Source organism: Nuphar pumila, chromosome 14, assembly GCF_984573655.1.
Source record: "Nuphar pumila chromosome 14, dmNupPumi1.hap1.1, whole genome shotgun sequence".
NCBI lineage: Eukaryota > Viridiplantae > Streptophyta > Magnoliopsida > Nymphaeales > Nymphaeaceae > Nuphar > Nuphar pumila.
In genome coordinates this window covers 7,696,141-7,713,500 of record NC_143262.1, presented here as the reverse complement: position 1 = coordinate 7,713,500, position 17,360 = coordinate 7,696,141, and the positions used below count along the sequence as shown (strand labels likewise).

General features: G+C 37.7%; 1 non-coding gene and 1 pseudogene across 2 annotated transcripts in view; both read left to right on the top strand.

Moving 5' to 3' along the window:
* Nucleotides 1-239: 239 nt before the first annotated feature.
* Nucleotides 240-342, top strand: LOC149816237 (U6 spliceosomal RNA). The gene has a single exon (XR_016427779.1). It is a non-coding gene; the product is annotated as a U6 spliceosomal RNA (small nuclear RNA).
* Nucleotides 343-539: 197 nt separating this feature from the next.
* The window catches only part of LOC149816236 (uncharacterized), a 41,842-nt pseudogene continuing 25,021 nt past the window's right edge, over nucleotides 540-17,360 (top strand). The window contains exons 1-5 of the transcript XR_016427754.1: nucleotides 540-1,009; nucleotides 3,304-3,727; nucleotides 5,138-5,480; nucleotides 6,448-7,089; nucleotides 7,189-7,367. The product of XR_016427754.1 is annotated as an uncharacterized LOC149816236 (transcript). The remainder of the gene's footprint in view (nucleotides 1,010-3,303; nucleotides 3,728-5,137; nucleotides 5,481-6,447; nucleotides 7,090-7,188; nucleotides 7,368-17,360) is intronic.

Here is a 17,360-nt window from a genome sequence, read left to right as displayed (position 1 = left end):
CTTATACTTGTATCCGAAATTCAGATTCGGATGTGTAACTCCGAAACTGAATCCAACCCGTTTAGTTAACAGAATGTTAATTCCGAATTGCTTTAACGAATCTTGCTAAACAATAAGTCGGTTGGATATCCGATCCATACTGGTTACCATTTTACAAACGAGATACCAGAGATAGTCCCATATCGAAGAGAAAGAAAAAAATTTCATTCTTTAAATACTTAAGTTTGACACTTTGCTTTGTCTCTTCGGAGACATCTGATAAAATTGGAACGATACAGAGAAGATTAGCATGGCCCCTGCGCAAGGATGACACGCACAAATCGAGAAATGGTCCAAATTTTTTTGCCGAAATTTTCATCTTTACTCTTTTATTTTTCCGTTTTTTTTTTGTTTCTTTGGGTTATCTGTTTGCGTTTTGCCGCCTTAAGTGTGCTGCAAAATTTTCATCTATGTTCCTTTTATTTTTCGGATTTTTTTTAATTAATTATATATTTTTGGGGTTATTTATGTGCGTTTTGCCGCCTTAGGAATGCAGAACGATGGAGCGAGAGGAAGGCGACGGAGAGGAGGCCGAGGCGAGGGAGGCGTCGTTGTTCCCCGTCCCTTTGCTCTTCCCCATCTCAAGCCCTCGATCGGCATCGGATGACAAGCCTCAGTGGCTCTGCAATTCGAGCTTCTCGGTTGACGTCTCCAAGATCCCCGACTCCGGCGGTGGCGCGGTAAGTTACGATCTAGGGCAAGGGAGCGATGAAGAGAAGCGCGGAGATGTTCGCACCGGTCCTTCTTACGATATTCTGGAGTCGCCGTCGTCGTTGTCGGATTCTGAGGGTAGGAGGAGGCGGAGGAGGAGGAAGAAGAAGAAACGGAGGAGGTCACGTAAAGTGACCGAAGATGCATCGAGGAAATCGGCGGTCTGGGAGTGGGCTGGATCGGCCAGGAGGTCGGAGAAGGATTATTACTTCGATGTTCGCGGTGACCGGGATACTCTGGCGTTCGGATGCCTTTATAGGTAATTCCCTTTTGATAGGATTTTTTTTGGAGTTCTTGCGAAATTTCCTTTTTTTTTGTGCCCTAGTTTAGTGATTCGGATTTCGTTTTCTATAAGTTAGAATTGTTGAACTTGTTGTTGTGAGCAATTGAGGGGGTTTAGGGTTTTGCTCTTAGCCTGAAGTAGCATGAGAATGTAGTTTTACTTTGCTTTACGACCGGGTTTCAAGAAGAGCCGTTGCAGATGAAGCTCTCTTTATTCTTGTTGATTATACGTTTTATTTGGTTAGCTGCGGATAAATGATTAAATGATGAACTGTGCTACTGCAAACTGTAGACACTCAAAGCTGTGGTTAGAGTTTGGGATATAGGACTTGGGGCATACTGGTGATCAGGGTTTAGGGTTTAAGTCGTTTAACATATCAGTAGCAAAAAATGATTGTGACTGGGAGCTTGAATAATTGTATTCATTTGTCATGTGCATATCAGTGGAAGTTTGGTTTTGTTCTCTGTGGAAGCTGTTGCAGATTTGATCAGTGGAATTTCAAATGAGGTAGGGTTCTTATTGTTGATTAGATACTCTGAATCAGGTAATTGTTGAATAATTTGCGTGGTTAGATCCTTTAAATTATGAGATGTACCACATTGAGCTCTAGAAACTTGGGTTTGGGATTAGGGTTGATGGTTTAAAACTGACAAATTAATTTTAGTCCCATTCATTTCCCAAAATCTTGTCCCTTTACTGGTAAGGCATTAAACCTACTCTAATAGGCTAATTTCATCCAATGCCGAAGGCTTGTCCTCTTGCTGATAAAGCATTCTTAAACTAGATCTAGAAAAGATTTTCAACTAAAGTTGAATCACAAAGAATTTTACTTTGCAGTTTGAAATATATTGCCCTTGTTGGTTGATTATAAGGCAAACTGTAGAGGAAAGTATGAAAAAACAGAATCATTGTTGAAGTCCTTGAATATTGATTCTGTTTTTAGGAACATTTCTCTGCTAAAACTGAGGTGTTCGTTGTGGTCATTATATTTTAAAGTTTGATATAATGACTCTCAACTACAATTTTGAACTACTGAAGGCAGTTTAGTGTGCAGAAACTTTTAAAATTTGACTTGAAAGCATCTTTTCCATAAGCATGCACTGGATTAAAGTATTAGATGTTCTACAGCAAAAAAATTAACTTTACTAGCCATGTCTGCAATATCAAGGAAATGCTGGTTGGTTTCATGTGGGTGTTAAAAGTTTTGTTCTAGAAACAGTAAAAAACGTATAAGACTAGGAGCCTTGGACCCTATTTGGAAAGTCATTAAAAGATAAAGAATCATGAAGTACCAGATTTGTGATTCGTAGTGTTCATAGTCCGAGGAACAAACCAAAGTGCTGATCATGGATCTTGCAAAAACCTCATTTTGTGTTCAACTTCTAGTAAGTCTTTCTCGAATAAATAAGACTTTGTAAGGTCTCATTCACTGTATTCACAGCCCCCCAAAAAATCTCTTAGCTTATTACCAGGTATATGTAGGACTTAACATGAAAGAGAAACATGGCAATGGAAAAAGACCAACTATCTAATTTGTGTATTTATTGTGTTTAGTAGGATACATTTATAGACTTCTTTATTTTTTTATGTAGTTTACTTAATACTAGTTACTTTATTATATTTCTGATGTTAATATTCGATGGTTGATGCTTTATTTATAATGTCATGTGGCATGACTTATCGCTTATCCAACATTTTTTAATGATTTAATCTTTCTTGGACCCTTATGATTGTTTATATTATTGATGGTATGTATTATTTTCTAAGTGTTACATATTTATTCATATTCTGTTTTCTTTTTCATACTTAGACTTCATATTATGGTTTCTTGCTCAGATGTGTTTTTTTTCTCTGCCTGTGATCAATTAAAACATCTAGAAAAACTTTTGTTGTTTATTTTGAATTTTATAGCTTTCCTTTTGATATTTTTTTCCATGCATCTTACTATACGGTATGATACAACAATATCTGTATCACAACCCTTCTGATACACCTCACCTTAAGCTTTTCACAGAATTGTTATTCATTCTTAACATCCATTTTTTCTTTTGTCTGCAAAGCAGAACTGGTCATAGAAATGCTATCATATTTGATATTGATGCTTTAGTTCATGCATCTCTTTCTTTGCTGCCTTGTTGGTTATCTGGCTTCACCTGCTTGTAGCCATATGTTTCACAGGAAGATGGGCCTTCTTTAACAATGTTCACATAAAAAATTGTGCACTGTGCTCATTGTCTGATTTCAAATCTAACTGTTGAAAACAATTGCAGAATGGATATTGCACGGTTCAGTCGTTTCGATGTCTTGAATCTATCTGATCTTCATATTCTATCTTCAAAGCCATTCATAAAATGGGATTTAGCATTGAACTTAGAAGGAGATGCTGATGTCTTGGACGGCAAGGCAAAATCTATAGGGCGCTATTATTCTATTAAGTATTCTGCTTTGGAAAGACATAAGCAATTGAAGCACATCCGTTTTTTGCATGCAAAGAGGTCCCATATAATTCCTGAAGATTTCATTCCTCTGACTGATTTGTCAACTTCTGAAAGCAGTAGCATTGGCTTAAAACTGGATGCAGAAATCGAGGAATCCTGGGAGGATGAAGTGATACGCAAAACAAAGGAATTCATCAAAATGACCAGGGATTTTCCACATGATGAGAAAGCATGGATAGCTTTTACTGATTATCAGGTACATTTGCATTTATTGGTTTGTTCATGAATTTTGTCTAAAATAGTGCTGAATTACAATGATCATCACACTAGTTTTTAGTTCTGTTCATGTTTCCTTTCTTATTTGTTATGAAGGTGATCTCCTGCAATCAATTTAAATGTTAAACTGAAGAACCACCTTGATTTGGCAAGGGCGGCCATGGCCTGTGACTCAAATCTCCCTGTGATTGTTACTGGGAAGAGTCATCAGTCCAAGACACTTATGAATTGATGACCAGAAAAAGGGGTAAATTACATGAAAAGTTAATAGAAAGACAATGTATAAATTTTAAGATATAAAAGAAAGAAACTAAAACAATGGAAATTACTGTAGTTCATTACAGTAAATGTTATAATTCAAATACTCAAATTCTACTTATTTAAAATGTAATGTTAATCATGGCACAAGTGGTGCTCCAGATTATCATATGTTTGTGCTTGGGGCTTCTTCTTTTTAAATACTACAACTTTGACCTAAGTACTCTATTTTATCGCATAAGGAGTCATCAAACAGAAATTAATGTTTCTTCTCAACAAGAATGGAAAACTCTATCTGCAGATGCATCTTTAAATCAGAGAGTGTTCTTGTCTTAGTTGGGTATCAAGTAAAGAAAATAATACAAAGAGCTGTTCTTTGGCCAAAAATGCCGTCTAGTACCCATAAGGTCAACCTGATGATGAATATTTGATTTTGTATTTTGGCATCTTCAAGACACAAAAAAAAGCCCCGGGATTTCTCTCTGTCTGGAGAATATATGTTGTACGAAAATGTGTAAATTGTAAAAATCTTTTACCTTCACTTTGGAAGGCACTATTTTGACATTAGTTGAATTAATACAAAAAAATAGTAGTTATTTCCAATCTTTTTTGAATAATCTGATGACCTGGAGCATTCAGACAGACCATTCAAGTCAAAATTGAAATTCAGTTAACCTTTTGGCTCAAGGTGTAATGGGTGGAGGGGTTGGTTGGTTGGTTTGTTGCAGCAAGTCATGGTGCCATTAATTTCTCTTTCAAAGTGGCCTTATTCTCTGTACTCAGGCTTTCTCAGTTTTCCAATTACCATGAAATTGATTTAGGCTCTGGGAACTGGTAGCTGGGATGGGTTTTTGTGCATTTGTAAAAACTTGGTCCAACTACCTTGGTGGTGGGTATTTGAAAACTGGCTCCTGGGATGGGAGTTTATGCATTTGGGAAAGGAAGTGAAGACTGTCCCCTTTGTATTTGCACCAAATCCTGGATTTTGGTAACTACTACCTCCTAGAGGTGGTAGCTGCCACTTTTCCAAATGCATAAACTCCATGCAACTACCAGTTTACTTTCTCTTCTGGGAATTATTATTTCTGCTTGCTGTGTGCTGATGTGCATTTCTCTTGTTGTTGATATTCAGGACAAGATTGCTGATATCATGATATGCAGTCAACTAAGGCAGCTCGTGTTCAAGCACTTGAAAAAAAAATAGTGTTTTAGAAAAGGCTGTTGATCTTAATCCAGATAATGAAGAACTATTGCTTTGCCTGATAAAGGTTTATAAAAATCGGGACAGCAGTTCAGTCCTTGTTGAAAGATGGGAGAGGATACTGACACATCATCCCAGTAGCTGCAAGCTGTGGAAAGAGTTTCTGCATGCATGTCAAAGTGAATTCTCAAGATTTAAAACATCTGACATGAGGAAAATGTATGCTCATGCTATCCGGGTTTTATCTGCTACATCTATGAAGCTGTGTAGGCAGGTCTACTATTTTAACATGTTCAATGGAAATTTACTATGGATTGAGATTTACTATGTATGCTTGTTACGTTCATTGTTGTTTACTTCAGAAATTTAATGTCCGTGGACGGCATTCAAGCTTTACTTTGTGTGAAAAGAATTGGTGGCGAACCATTTTTCTACTGTTTGGTGCTAGCTCTGACCATCAGTCTAAACTAAAATATTTTTCTTAGGAAAATCTTGGGAAGTTTTCAAAATCGATGTGATAGAAAATTGAATTTCTTGGGAAAATATCATGAAATTATCATGGTTGCTATTTTTCTCAATTATTGTAGTGTTTTGTAGCTTTTTTCATTTTTAAAGAAAGACCTTTAAGAATGCATAATTTCATAAATTGGCAATGTTGGTGACTGGCTTAGATATCTTCTTTGTTTTGGCTTTTTAAGTTTGAGACAATTGGATATCATTGAGTTTCTATCCTTCTCTGGCCTGGGATTGCTTTGAGTTGCATTGCCAGTTCAGGTGTTTGTGTAGTTGCATGGTTGTCTTTTTTCTTTGTGCTTTGGTTTAAAATCTTCATTTCCTTGCTATGTTGTTTCATTGTTGCATGAAATCCTTTTCTGCGCCTTGTATAATTTTTGTAAGCGTTTTAAAATTTTTTGGGTGTTATATATGAAAGATACCTGCTTTATTTTAACAGTTCTTTGGACTTTGGGCATGGTTGCATTGTTATTGTTCTATGGAATTTGGTTCATTTGTTCATGTCACTCATGCAGCTCTCTAGAAGTGGTGCATTTTAGAAATTGTGAAGAGACATTTTCTCTATATCTGGTCTAGCGTATAGCATTTCATTTTCGGAATCTAGTGCATATTATGTGACTTCATATAAATTGAATATTTCTTAGTTGCTGAGCATGTCAGTCAAAGGCATGTGATGCTGAATTTTCTCTGACCTCCTTTTGCTGTTTTGTGTTTTCCTTCTTTTCTAGGCCCATCAACTTGGTAAACTTTCCATCAGTGTTCCAGAACTTGTTCAAATAGAACAAGGGCTCGTTGACATATTTGTGAATTTATGCCGGTTTGAGTGGCAAACTGGACATCAAGAGTTAGCTACAGGATTATTTCAAGCTGAGATGGACTATAGATTATTCTGTCCTTCTCTGCTCCTCAGTGAGCAGAGTAAGCTGCTGCTGTTTGAGCATTTTTGGAATGGTGATGGTGCAAGGCTTGGTGAAGATGGTGCAGTTGGATGGGGTGAGTGGGTGGAGAAGGAGGAGGAAAGCAGACAGAAAGCAAAAGTGTTGGAAGAATCAATTCAGGAATCTGAACGAGGTGGCTGGACTGGCTGGTCAGAACCAATATCCAAGAACCCTGAAATCAGTCAAAGGACACATGAGGTACTTGAAAGTACCCTAGATGATGAGGGTAACATTGAGGAACCTGAGTCAGATACTGTCGCACAAGAAGAGGATATTTCAGCCTTGATGAAAAAACTTGGTATAGACATTAACACTGAAGCAGATACATACATTATAGATACAGCTGTCTGGAAGAAATGGTCAGAGGAGGAGGCTTTGAGGGACACTGAACAGTGGATGCCTTTGCCTGAAAAGGCTGGTGAATACTTGCATGTCATTTGATGAATTTTCCAATTTATTGTTTAGAAATTCCATCATCCGTGCAACAACTCTGCTAGGTACCACTTAAAGTCTGGCATCTGTTTGAGGAAGATGGTGTACAACTCTAATGGATTATTTTTTGCTGCAGAAAAGGATGGTGAAGAACAACTTTCACGGGTTATTGCATTTGAAGATGTGGGAGAATATCTTTTCTCTTTGGCTTCTGACGATGCACGTTTCAGTTTGGTGTCTCAGTTCATTGATTTCTTTGATGGACCTATCACACAGTGGTTAGTGACTGTTGGCATTTTTGTGTGTGTAGTGTGATACTATGTCACACTTGCGTGTAAAGTTTGTCAGTTTTTTGTATTCTAGATCTGTTTAAATTTTATAAGATTTGAATTTTATTCTTGGTTCGGTTAAGTTTAATATTTGTTTGTTGGTTGCCAATTTGCTTTCTACTTCAGAATGTTGACACTTAATATTTTTAACTACTTATAGAACTCTGTCATGAAGATAGAAATAAAATTTTTAGACAAACCACCGCTTTGAAAATAAAGCATCAAACAGAGTAATCATGCTATATTGTTTTATCAGAGTATTCATGCTATATTGTCAAGTGTAAATTGTAAAAATAGGGTTCCTTATTGTCTCCCATGGACTGTTCTATCCATGAGGAGAGCAATGGTGAGAAGATGACCCATCTCCCTCGGGTTCATTTTCTTCCCCTTCTCTATATGAAGCCTACGCATTGTTTGGCATCCTCCCTAATTGCATTGAGTGTTAGCTTGTAATTGCCTAAGAAAAACACCATCACATCCCAAGCTCCTTTTGCATTCATTCTTCTAGCATGTCTAACACAGTGAAGGATAACTTCTTTATCCATTCTACATTAACACCATATGATACAAGGTATTTTTTAAAAATCTAGTTAAAATATAAAAGATTATGAGTTACTTTTTATATTGTGCCTTACTCATATATTATAAAACAAGTACAAGATCATTAATACACAAGTTTTTCAGGCGAATTTTGTTTGGATACACACAAGAAGGTCTGGTTTGAAATTGAGAATGCATGTCTTGCTTAAAATGTATCAAGCAGAATCTATCCCTCTTTTAAGTCTACAAAATACTAATAAGAATGTCACATGAACTATGTTCAGCAGAATACAAGGAATAGTTTATAATGAAAAAACAAAAGGTATTATGAAGAAATATCTTGCTGGTATTCCATATGTAATTGGATTGGTCCTACTCCTACATTTATTAGGAGGCTGATGTGTGACTTCCTAATCCATCTAGGCCAAGCCAGGTCAAACTCTATTTGGTAGGTGCCAAACTCTGGAATTGTTGAGCTAACTCAATGCATAGGTTTTACTATGCAAGTTCCTTCCTAGTTAACCTTGTGTCCCACCATGTGAAAATCATGGAAATCATAGTTGTAGGGTTCCACATTTTGGTGATTTTCAACCCTATTGGTTTGTGAAACATGATGGGAGCATTTTCCAGCATTATTCCATATAAAAAGATCGGTAGAATTTTAGATTTGCAGATGTGAACATTGGGTGATGTTTGGTAAACTTGAAGTTACATAATTGACATGATGTGTTAGCCATGGTATTTGTTATGTATTGTAATGAAATTGTGCACAAATTATTATAACTCTACATTCATATTTGTTACATTAGTATGTGATCCACTGTTTGTTGTGACTTCTTTATTGCATGTATGTAATCAAATCACTTGATGAAATTCATGATAATCAGTTTACAACCAAATGAAAGAATTGGCCAGGCTAACTTATGTCAGACATTTTCCTTCAAAACAAAAAGCTTATGTCGCACATTGATTGTGAGGTGCAAATTCTTTGAAAGGGAAATCAAGTGATCTCTTGTTGTTTCATGAGGTTTTGGGTATGATTGCTGCTAGGCATCTTGTTTTCAATTTTTCATGAGGACTGGCTAAAGGATAGATAGGGAACACACATCTATTCCCTGTATATTCACCAAAAATTGTTGATAATAGAAAGTCTCTTTTATAACCCCTACAACTATTCATGCTTTGTTTTTTTATACTTAAGAAAGTTTGCCCCAGCTGTCATACATAAGAGAAGGGAGAAGAAGAAAGTGGGAGAAAGCAAGTCAGCCGACCTCTATTGTATTCTCTATGGGGGTCAGATGCTATTGTTTAATGTATATATAACTGTTAGGGATGTGGACTGGGGTGGGGGCGGGGGACAAGGTCTCCACCCTCGTCTCGTCTAAAAAATTTGCCTTCCATCCCCGCCTTCATCCCAACACGGGTTTTGATTTTAACCTCTATCCTCGGTCAATTCCCTGTTTCATGTCCTCCATCCCCGGTCTAAACGGGGCGAGGCGGGGCCCTGTTTTCTCGATCCTTTCGCCGCTGCCGCCTTCCACCGTTAGGAAGGAGATGCGAGAAATCACACAACTTGTTAGATGAAGAAGAGGAAGGAGAGAGGAGAGATTCGAGAAAGAGTTTTATGTTAGGGTTAAGGATATATATATATATAAGATTTTATAATATGTATAAAGGTATAATAGTAATTTCCTTAACGGGGATCCGGGACGGGACTGGGCGGGACAAGAGTAAGTCCATCTCTGCCCATGTTTTGATTTTGGTTTTGATTTTAACCTCCATCCTCGATCCATTCCCCGTTTCATGTTCTCCATCCTTGGTCCAAATGGGGCGAGGTGGGGCCCTGTTTCTCCCCGGTCCACTGCCATCCCTAGTGTTAAGGCTACATAATGTTTTGGTACTTTACCAAAATGAACAACATAATACAAATACAATGTCAAATTTACAAACATATCTCTTATAACTCAACGTGAATACCTAACCGCCTCCCTCAAGTTGCACTTGTCTTTCTAATCATGGACAACTTGCCTTTGAGAAATCTTTTCCTTGACAAAATGCTGTTATATTTGTGAAGATGTCCGTTGGAAATCATGTCCTGCATAGAAAACAGACAAGAAGAAGAAGAAGAAGAAGAAGAAGAAGAAGAAGAAGAAGAAGAAGAAGAAGAAGAAGAAGAAGAAGAAACATAATAGTCAACCCTCTCTTTAGGGTGACGTCTCTTTGTATTTATATATGTGTGTGACACATTACAACATTGCCCTTTTGCTAAATACACATGTTCTATTATGTGGATATGTATTCGAATCTTATGTGATCCAATATAATCTTAACACGCCCTCTCAAACTGAGCATGGTGGAGAACCATGGACAATTTGAACTTCAAGTGCCAATGCCGATTTACAGTAAGGGCCTTAGTAAAAAGATCACCTACTTGGTCTTCTCCGCGAATAAAAAGTGGCTCGATTTCTTTAGCCTCTACTTGTTCCCTGACAAAATGTTGATCAATCTCCACGTGTTTCATCCTACCATGCTGAACAAGATTAGTGGAGATGGCGACAACACTGTGATTGTCACAATATAATAAGGAACTTGATATGGGTTTATGAAGGTTGAATAAAACATGTTTAATTCATGCAACTTCGGCCGTCACCGCTGTTATAGCACGATATTCTGCTTTCGTACTAGAGTGGGCAACAAATTTCTGCTTGCGGCTTACCCAAGACACAAGATGGGATCCCAAATACACTCCATAACTGGTGACAGAACGACGGGTGGTAGGATCATGAGCCCAATCCGCATCAGAGTATACAACAATTTTAATGGATACAAGTGTGGAACCTGATACTGGTCTAAAATATATAAGCCCATTTGGAAGAGTACCTTTAGTGTATCCGAGGATTCGTTTCTTAGCTTCCATATGCTTCACTTGAGGTTTATGCATAAACTGCGAAACTTGATTCACTGAAAAAATTAGGTCGGGGCGAGTAAAAGTCAAGTACTACAGAGCCCCAACAATGTTGCGATACTTTTCTGGCTCTGAAAAATTTGTCATGATGAAAAAAAACGTCATCCACATATACTAAGACAATAGTAAGATCAATTTTGTCATGATGAACAAAAAGAGAGTAGTCACAATGGCTCTGCTAAAAGCCAAGAGATTGAACCACCATGCTAAATGTGTCAAACCAGGCTCAAGATGCTTATTTAAAACCATACGTAGCCTTTTTCAACTGAAAGACAATGGAGTGCGTGTCAATCCATCTCAATATGTTTCGTTCGCTCATGAAATGTGTGATTGTTGGTTATATATATAGCGCTTTTGTTATCACAACACAATTTTCAAGGTTCTGAGACATCAACAGTCATATCGGAAAGCAACACTTTCATCCACACAACCTCTGTGGTTGTTATAGCCATTGCCCTGTACTCAACTTTCGTAGAAGATAAAGACACTTTCTGTTGTTTTTTGCATCGCCAAGAGATGAGAGAATCACCTACAAACACACACAAACCTGTAGTTGAGTGACAGTTATTGGGATCTTTTTTCCAGTCAGAATCAGTATAAGCAATAAGATTTAAAAATGATGAAGAGGATAAGAATAGCCCTTTAGATATGATTTTCTTGATGTATCGAATTATTCTTAATACTGCACTCATGTGAACTGTCGTGGGTGCATGTTGAAATTGACTCGCAGTGTATACGACATGCACAATATCTGACATTGTAATGAACATGTACATTAATGATCCAATAAGTTATCTATAAGGAGTTGGATCATCTAATAACACTCCATCTTCAACTCTCAATTTTGCATTTATCACTTCATGAGTATCAACATATTTTGTGTCAGTGATTCCTGAACACGCAATAATATCGGCTGCAAACTTGATTTGAGATAAAATGTACCCTCTTCAATTCTTAAAAAATATCTCAAGAAACCAAGGTTAGTCATATCAAAAGATTTTTTAAACATAATTTTAATATCTTCAATTTCCTTCTGATCATTTCGAGTGATGATCATATTATTGAGATTCGTGTATTGTTCCCATTCGGGCATGGGACCCGATCCATATGTGTGTATGTCATTGATAGGTCTAGGTCGTTTATTGTATTTGGGTCTGATATAACATACCAAACCCGACCCATATGTTATGTATATATTGAGAATATAGGGCACAATACATAATACAGATAAAATAATCTTCAGTCAGCGCCTCCTCCATAACGATTCCTCTCTCTCTCTTCTGCATAAACACATTTTGGTGTGATTTCTGACATGGTATCAAAGCAGGGCTTCATCTGACCTCTGTTCAAGAGCGTGAAGTTGATCCCAGCACGTGTCTCGATTGATCGGTCTTCACATTCCAAGTTAACGTGATTCTGCTCACCTTTAAACTCTAGGTTAACGTGATTCTGCCCTTTATTCCAACTCCTATCGTATCTCATCGTGGGTTTCATTCTTATCATCGTTTCTTTCTCAAGACAGATTTTGTCAGTTTTCTGTTTGCATCTTTATCCTATCTTTCAGATTTGTTTTCGATTTCAGATATGTGTCTTCATCTTCTCTCTTGTTTTCAGACCTGATTTCGTAAATAACATCGTTTTCATACCATGACCTGATTAGTTCGTCAAAGTCTCTTTTGTTGTTACATATTCTTTCCAGAAATATGAAATCTGATTGTTTTTCCCAGATCTGCGTTACTTTCTCAAACATGGGATCTGATTATTCATCTCAGAAATATAGATATATATTTTTATCATAAATCAATCTTTGGCCCTTTCTCTGTCACGATTATCCACATCAAATTTTCAATTTGTTTCTGTTACACCTTTGGAATTGATCTCAAGTCTAATCATAATCGATGCAAATCAGAGCCATCGTTTGTGTAGTCTTTTCAATACAAGAAAGGGTTCATTGCTGGATGCCTCTCACGTAACATCTGAGGAGCACTTTATATTTGAGGGTTCATTGCTGGACGCCTCTCATGTAACGTCTGAGTAGCACTTTACATTGACGCCTAAAAAAAAGTGACAGATAGACCTCTGCTGCTGTGTGAGACTGCTTCCTGCGTCGGCCTGATCCTTATTGTATTTTATTATCCTTCTCTAAATTTCTTTCTTTATGGATTCCCCTTCTCTTCCATCGAGCTTTCTTGGCCAACTCATCTCTGAAAAACTCAATAATTCAAATTACTTAACCTGGAAGAGGCAAATTTTGCCTTTCATTAGAAGCTTGGATCTCTCCGAACACCTTGATGGGACAGTTCATGTCCTACTAGAATTTGTTTTGCAAGAGGAACGAGATGACAAAGGGGAAGTTACCAGCAAATTAGTTCGAAATCCAGATTTTGTGACGTGGAGGAGAAAAGATGAGGCAGTTGTGGCCTACATTACTTTTGCTTTGTCTCATGAGGTATTGGTGGCCATTCCGGATGAGTGTTCAGCCATGGAGCTTTGGCAGACATTGGCACAAACGTATTCTCAGATCTCAGAGGCTAGAATTTTATATTTGAAAAGAGAATTTCAACTTTTGCGAAAGGACTCTCTATCTGTCACAAAGTATATGAATAAAGTCAAGATCATTACGGATCAACTAGCCATAGTGGGTTGCAAAATTTTCAAGAGGCACTAAATGGACTTGGCCATGATTATCACATGTTAGTCACATCTCTCCTATGGGTCTACCTTCATTGCCTAGTTTTGAAGATCTTCGTGCAAAGTTGCTATAATATGAAATCTCTATCAAAGGCGAGGAGATGACTTTAAATTCAAACAACCATGAAGTACTAGTCACATGGATGATGTCAGGCAGGGGACATGGAGGTTTCCGGAAAGGACGTGGACAGGGAAGGATTGGTCAAGGGGGTCGTGGATTACTTCCTACCCCTAACATGCTGCCTAATTCTTTTACGGAGAACCAAAACTTCAGGAATGTACCAACTTGTTTTCAATGCAATAAAAGGTGGCATATTAAAGCGAATTGTTGGTTCAACCCGCATAATAAAAGTAGATTCAATGGTGTTGGGACTTCTGCTCAAGGAAAGCCAGGGGAAGGATCTAAGGATGATAAAAAAGACAATGTGAAGAATCTCCTCATATCTGCACTTTCAGGATTAAGCTTCAAACAAAGTGAGCAAGGGACTTGGTATATTGACTGTGGGGCTGCCGCCCATGTCACAGGAGACGTTGGTAAGATTTCAAAACCTGTTTCTTATCATGAAAAATCCAGTATTAAAACTGGAGATGGTGCCTTCCATCCTATCTCTCATGCTGGAAATGTTGTTCTTCCATTACCTAATTCTTCCCTATTTTTATCTGATGTTTATCATTCTCCCAACATTGTCAAAAATATTCTTTCTGTTTCTAAACTTGTTGACGATACTAATTTTTTTGGTCGAATTTACTCCTTCTGTATGTGTCAAGGACCTTCTCATGAAGAGGACGCTCGCTGAAGGACAACGACAGGGAAACATGTATGTCCTTAAGGAAGCCTCTTCTATTCGTGATAAATTCCCAAGCCTGCAAATAACTCAGTCAACTGCGTCATTATTATCTAAAAATGTTTTTAGTCTCTCTCAGTGTAATGAGCCAGAAATTTGGCATCATCGTTTAGCTCATTGTAATCGTTCCTTTATTCAAAAACTTGTGTCAAGAGGGCTTGTTCCGCAGTCCAGTTTGAATCTTGAGTTAGATGCTTCACTTTGTTCTAGATGTCAATTGTGTAAGAGTCATGTTATCTCTTTAATTCAATAAATCAAAGAGTTTCTATTCCTTTTGAAATTATTTATTCTGATGTTTGGGGACCTGCTCCTCAAGCTTCTTTATCTGGAAGTCATTAGGTTACCTTCATTGATAGCTATTCAAGATATACTTGGATTTATTTTATGAAACATAAATCCGAAGTATTTAAGCTCTTTCGCTCGTTCTATGCTCTAGTTCGTAATCAATTTTCGTCTAAAACACAACATTTCCAATGTGATTGTGGGGGAGAGTATTTATCAAAGAAATTTACTGAATTTTTTCAAGATAATGGAACCAGTCGTTGCATATCTTGTCCACATACACCACAACAAAATGGTATAGCGGAAAAAAAACATTGCCATATTGTGGAAGGTGCATTGAGTATGATACATGATAGCAATATCCCTCTCAGTTTATGGACAAAGGCCTTTCATTCTGCCGTGTATATCATAAATCGCCTGCCTATGAAATTACTAGAAAATCAATCTCCCTATTTTACATTATTTGAAGTTTACCCTAATTACAACGAGCTACATGTGTTTGATTGTGTGTGTTATGTTCATATTGACAGTTCCCAGTGTAACATGTTTCAGGATAAAGCGTGTAAATGTAAATTTGTGGGATATGTTGTTCAATACAAAGGATATCATTGTTATGATCCCGTCACTAACTGCATCAGGGTCTCGAGGAATGTTGTGTTTGATGAGACTAATACTAAGGTCTTAATGAGTACATATGGGCCCAACAAAAATGTTGAAGGATACCAGCCATGGCTTGTTGTTGAGCTATTTGACCATACATAAACACAAGGTACTTTGCCAAGCCTTATACAACCTATTGAGCAGAATGAGACCGATGTACAAGCACAAAGGAACAACCGCGAGACAAACAAATCATTACTAGATCTGTCTCAGATATCACAAAATTTCAAGGGATTGTCTATACGCGGCGAAACATGAATAATGCTTAGAGACTTGATGTGTTACCCAAGAAGTCTGAGAGGGTGCGTCATCCCATTGAAAGGTGGGTCATTTATGATAATTTCTCCACGAAATTACAATTATTCATGTCTCAAATTGAAAAGCAGGATAACCTATCAACTTTTCACAAACATCTAACTCAGTCAAGTGGGTGGAGGCTATGAATGAGGAGATGGAGGCCTTACATGAGTGCGGGACTTGGAATGTTGTCCCTAGACCTTTAGATAAAAATGTTGTTGGGTTTAAATGGGTTTATAAAATAAAGTACAAACCTGATGGATCTATCGAACATTACAAGGCGAGGCTAGTAGCCAAGGGCTTCACACAAGAATATGGTCAAGACTACGAAGAAGCTTTTAGCCCAATGTTCAAAATGGGAACCATTCGGTTAATCTTGTCTTTGTTTTACAATTATGGATGGCCTTTCGGTCAATTAGATGTCAGAAATGGCAGTCTGAAAGAAGAAGTGTACATGGAGCAACCTCTCGGTTATGCAGAACATAGTTCCAACACACATGTTTGCCAACTACGAAGGTCCATTTATGGGTTAAAGCAAGCATCTTGCTCATGGTTTGATAGTTTCTCTCTTGAAATTCAAAGGCATGGATTCATTCAGTCTCATTTGGATCACTCTCTCTTTATCTTTCGAGATCATCAAGTAACCACTCTCCTACTTATATATGTGGATGGCATTATCATCACTGGGAACTCGAATGACCACATAGAACTCACAAAGGTTCTATTAAGTAGGAAGTTCAAGATTTTTGGGCGATTTGCGATATTTCTTGGGAGTTGAAGTTGATAGATAGGGTGAACGTCTCTTACTAGCCCAGCATAATTACACCTTGGATCTATTGGATAAGGCAGGCATGAAAGATTGTAAACCTCTTGGTACTCCTAGTGTGCTTAATCATAAGCTCAGTTCCCAGGATGAGGAAGTATATGAAGATCCCACACACACAATATCGGTGTCTTGTAGGTATGCTTTAATATCTCACATTTAATAGACCAGACATTGTATATGCAGTAAATCAAGTTTCGTGGTTTATGCATGAGCCACGCACAAAGCATATGAATGCCATTAAGAGGATTCTTCGATACTTGAAAAGAACCCTTGGGGATGGTCTAGTTTATCATTAAGCTAAAACTAAAGGTGAACAACACCAACTAGTTGTGTATACAGATGCAGACTGGGCTGGAGACTTGGATGACAGACGCTCGGTGTCAGGGTACTGCGTTTTTATTGATGGGAATCTTATCACTTGGAGCAACAAGAAACAGTGAGCCGTTGCACAGTCCAACACTGAGGCTGAATATCGGTCTATGGCAACGGCCACAACAGAAGCTACGTGGTTGAGACATCTCTTAACTGAAATAGGAGAAAATGTTCTTCCCACTACACTCTTGTGTGACAACCAGAGTGTTATAGAGATCACGTTCAATCCCATCCATCATAGTCGCACGAAACATATAGAGATTGATCAACACTTTGTTCAACAGAAAATTGAAGACATGCAAGTTGAGCCAACTTACATTCCGACAGCAGATCAAGTCGTTGACTTGTTCACCAAGGGACTTACAAGTGTAAAATTTTGGTTCTTAAGGAACAAGTTGTCCATGGTACAACACCATGCACAACTTGAGGAAGGGTATTGAGATTGGTGTATTGTTCCCATTCGG